Source organism: Bombus huntii, unplaced genomic scaffold (genome assembly GCF_024542735.1).
Source record: "Bombus huntii isolate Logan2020A unplaced genomic scaffold, iyBomHunt1.1 ctg00000170.1, whole genome shotgun sequence".
Classification (NCBI taxonomy): Eukaryota; Metazoa; Arthropoda; class Insecta; order Hymenoptera; family Apidae; genus Bombus; species Bombus huntii.
Genome location: NW_026099408.1, coordinates 62,501 through 67,500, shown reverse-complemented (window position 1 = coordinate 67,500; position 5,000 = coordinate 62,501). Strand labels below are relative to the sequence as shown.

General features: G+C 39.7%; 1 long non-coding RNA gene across 5 annotated transcripts in view; it reads right to left on the bottom strand.

The window, feature by feature from the left end:
- LOC126877446 (uncharacterized) overlaps positions 1-5,000 on the bottom strand; it is a 78,035-nt gene that overhangs the window by 10,625 nt on the left and 62,410 nt on the right. The window lies entirely within an intron of this gene.

The following is a 5,000-nucleotide window of genomic DNA, read 5'->3' as shown; positions in this document are numbered from 1 at the left end:
AACGTTCGAGTCGAAATAACTCGAGAAAAAGCGTTATAACGCATCGAAATTATCAGTGAAATCGTTACGTATCGACGAAATCTAGTCGAAAGTAGCGATTTCACTTTATTTTTTTAAAAAATTTCATCCTCCGGACCAACGTGACCGGGACGTTGGAACTTAGAATTTTTTCGCCCCGTTACGAAAGTACCGAAAGTTCAACTCGAAATAACTCGCTAAAAAGCGTTATAACGTATCGAAATTTTGCGTGAAATCGTTACGTTTCGACGAAATCTAGTCGAAAGTAGCGATTTCACTTTATTTTTTTAAAAAATTTCATCCTCCGGACCAACGTGACCGGGACGTTGGAACTTAGAATTTTTTCGCCCCGTTACGAAAGTACCGAAAGTTCAACTCGAAATAACTCGCTAAAAAGCGTTATAACGTATCGAAATTTTGCGTGAAATCGTTACGTTTCGACGAAATCTAGTCGAAAGTAGCGATTTCACTTTATTTTTTTAAAAAATTTCATCCTCCGGACCAACGTGACCGGGACGTTGGAACTTAGAATTTTTTCGCCCCGTTACGAAAGTACCGAAAGTTCAACTCGAAATAACTCGCTAAAAAGCGTTATAACGTATCGAAATTTTGCGTGAAATCGTTACGTTTCGACGAAATCTAGTCGAAAGTAGCGATTTCACTTTATTTTTTTAAAAAATTTCGTCCTCCGGACCAACCTGACCGGGACGTTGGAACTTAGAATTTTTTCGCCCCGTTACGAAAGTACCGAAAGTTCAACTCGAAATAACTCGCTAAAAAGCGTTATAACGTATCGAAATTTTGCGTGAAATCGTTACGTTTCGACGAAATCTAGTCGAAAGTAGCGATTTCACTTTATTTTTTTAAAAAATTTCATCCTCCGGACCAACGTGACCGGGACGTTGGAACTTAGAATTTTTTCGCCCCGTTACGAAAGTACCGAAAGTTCAACTCGAAATAACTCGCTAAAAAGCGTTATAACGTATCGAAATTTTGCGTGAAATCGTTACGTTTCGACGAAATCTAGTCGAAAGTAGCGATTTCACTTTATTTTTTTGAAAAATTTCATCCTCCGGACCAACGTGACTGGGACGTTGGAACTTAGAATTTTTTCGCACCGCTACGAAAAGGCCGAAAGATCCCCTCCAAATAACTCGTTAAAAAGTGTTATAACGTACGAATATTTTTCAAGAAATCGTTATAACTCGATAAAATACGTCGGGATTAAGCGTTTATATCGTCGGCAGACGGATATAAAAACGTTTGGACCGACACGACCGGTCGTTGGAACATAGAAAAATTCCGAGCCGGTACGTTGGGACTTAGAAAAATTCCGAGGGCGAAAAAGTTTTTTCGAGTTTATTCGTTAAAAAGCGTTACAAGGTATGAATTTTTTTGCATAAATCGACGTAACTCGACGAAATACGTCGGGATTAATGGTTTATTTCCGTCCGAGAACGATTTTTAAAAACGGACCTATGCGGCCGGTCGTTCGTACTTGGAAAATTTTCGGACCGAACACTCTTTTTCGATTAATTCGTTAAAAAGCGTTATAACGTACGAATATTTTTCAAGAAATCGTTATAACTCGATAAAATACGTCGGGATTAAGCGTTTATATCGTCGGCAGACGGATATAAAAACGTTTGGACCGACACGACCGGTCGTTGGAACATAGAAAAATTCCGAGCCGGTACGTTGGGACTTAGAAAAATTCCGAGGGCGAAAAAGTTTTTTCGAGTTTATTCGTTAAAAAGCGTTACAAGGTATGAATTTTTTTGCATAAATCGACGTAACTCGACGAAATACGTCGGGATTAATGGTTTATTTCCGTCCGAGAACGATTTTTAAAAACGGACCTATGCGGCCGGTCGTTCGTACTTAGAAAATTTTCGGACCGAACACTCTTTTTCGATTAATTCGTTAAAAAGCGTTATAACGTACGAATATTTTTCAAGAAATCGTTATAACTCGATAAAATACGTCGGGATTAAGCGTTTATATCGTCGGCAGACGGATATAAAAACGTTTGGACCGACACGACCGGTCGTTGGAACATAGAAAAATTCCGAGCCGGTACGTTGGGACTTAGAAAAATTCCGAGGGCGAAAAAGTTTTTTCGAGTTTATTCGTTAAAAAGCGTTACAAGGTATGAATTTTTTTGCATAAATCGACGTAACTCGACGAAATACGTCGGGATTAATGGTTTATTTCCGTCCGAGAACGATTTTTAAAAACGGACCTATGCGGCCGGTCGTTCGTACTTAGAAAATTTTCGGACCGAACACTCTTTTTCGATTAATTCGTTAAAAAGCGTTATAACGTACGAATATTTTTCAAGAAATCGTTATAACTCGATAAAATACGTCGGGATTAAGCGTTTATATCGTCGGCAGACGGATATAAAAACGTTTGGACCGACACGACCGGTCGTTGGAACATAGAAAAATTCCGAGCCGGTACGTTGGGACTTAGAAAAATTCCGAGGGCGAAAAAGTTTTTTCGAGTTTATTCGTTAAAAAGCGTTACAAGGTATGAATTTTTTTGCATAAATCGACGTAACTCGACGAAATACGTCGGGATTAATGGTTTATTTCCGTCCGAGAACGATTTTTAAAAACGGACCTATGCGGCCGGTCGTTCGTACTTAGAAAATTTTCGGACCGAACACTCTTTTTCGATTAATTCGTTAAAAAGCGTTATAACGTACGAATATTTTTCAAGAAATCGTTATAACTCGATAAAATACGTCGGGATTAAGCGTTTATATCGTCGGCAGACGGATATAAAAACGTTTGGACCGACACGACCGGTCGTTGGAACATAGAAAAATTCCGAGCCGGTACGTTGGGACTTAGAAAAATTCCGAGGGCGAAAAAGTTTTTTCGAGTTTATTCGTTAAAAAGCGTTACAAGGTATGAATTTTTTTGCATAAATCGACGTAACTCGACGAAATACGTCGGGATTAATGGTTTATTTCCGTCCGAGAACGATTTTTAAAAACGGACCTATGCGGCCGGTCGTTCGTACTTAGAAAATTTTCGGACCGAACACTCTTTTTCGATTAATTCGTTAAAAAGCGTTATAACGTACGAATATTTTTCAAGAAATCGTTATAACTCGATAAAATACGTCGGGATTAAGCGTTTATATCGTCGGCAGACGGATATAAAAACGTTTGGACCGACACGACCGGTCGTTGGAACATAGAAAAATTCCGAGCCGGTACGTTGGGACTTAGAAAAATTCCGAGGGCGAAAAAGTTTTTTCGAGTTTATTCGTTAAAAAGCGTTACAAGGTATGAATTTTTTTGCATAAATCGACGTAACTCGACGAAATACGTCGGGATTAATGGTTTATTTCCGTCCGAGAACGATTTTTAAAAACGGACCTATGCGGCCGGTCGTTCGTACTTAGAAAATTTTCGGACCGAACACTCTTTTTCGATTAATTCGTTAAAAAGCGTTATAACGTACGAATATTTTTCAAGAAATCGTTATAACTCGATAAAATACGTCGGGATTAAGCGTTTATATCGTCGGCAGACGGATATAAAAACGTTTGGACCGACACGACCGGTCGTTGGAACATAGAAAAATTCCGAGCCGGTACGTTGGGACTTAGAAAAATTCCGAGGGCGAAAAAGTTTTTTCGAGTTTATTCGTTAAAAAGCGTTACAAGGTATAAATTTTTTTACGGGAATCGTTCTATCTCTATTAAATACGTCGGGATTAAACATTTTTATCGATTTTTTCAAAAAATTAGCGTTCGTCGAACTGACACGACTGGGATATTTTTCTAATTTTTTCGTTAATTAACGTTACAAGGTATATATTTTTTTGCATATTTCTACTTATTTTAACGTATTGTAATTGATTATAAACTTATTTTTTGTCCGTATTCGATAAAAGAGTATGTTTACTGATGCAATTTTTCGGTGAAAAAAAAAATTAATTTTTTGGTAAAAATGCATTTCTATTATGTTAATAAAACGTCTGGTAATGTATTTCGATGGTTGGATATTGGCTTTGTATAGTAGTGATCGAGCGTTCGCGAGACTAAGTTCCAGCGTCCCTTCCGAACGGTACGTTGCTACGGAGGTTTTGCACCGTAAGCGCGCGGCCGCTAGCCCGGCCGGCGCCGGCCTTCCGGCTGGCGCTTTCGTATCTATAAGAGAGACGTCGAGCCGGACGGTTCGGTCGGAACAGCGTTGAGCGCGTGGCTATTCTACGGCCTCGGTTGAGAATTCAGTCACCGCTCCTCGAGTCTTAGTGTATTTTACGCTATTTCTCGACTGTTCCTCCGTTCTCGTTCTGGTTTTTTCTCTACACTGCTGCGCCGCGGGTCGCTGTCCTGGACGTAATGACCAAATATCGTGGCAAGGTTCCCCTGAGTCGGGAAGCTGGTGACCTGTGTGTACGTATTCTAACAAAAATTGTTAGATGCGTGTGTGCTTGTACTAACTGAGCATCGATTCATTCAAAAGAGTATAACCGTCTGCTTTCTATAAAAACTTCTGCTTTCGCAGAAGTATCCGATGAGGCGGTAGGAGCGTACTATCTTTGCGTAGTATGTCTTCTGCCGAAAATGTTCTACCGATTGAAAGAATATTCTTACGGTATGTCCAGCGCGACGCACTGGGATACGCGCTTGTTCGTTCAGCGTGAGGTGCGTATACGTGCTTTACCGCTAAGATATTCTAATAAGTCTTTTTACACGAAGACAGCATTATGGAAATGTTCCTTTAGAAGTACGATTCTAAACATTTTATATAAGACTATGAGAAAGAGAGAGAGAGAAGAGAGGAGGTGGAGTTGAGAATTACAAAGTGGCTGCGAGCGGCGTTCGAAGATTATTACTGAACTATGGGTGTATCTCGAACGTCGCTAGGAGATATATTTTATAGATATATCTATCTTAAGAACGAAAAGTCTCGTCGTACGGTGCTTACGTCCCACCTACGACACGAAGAGAACTTAAAC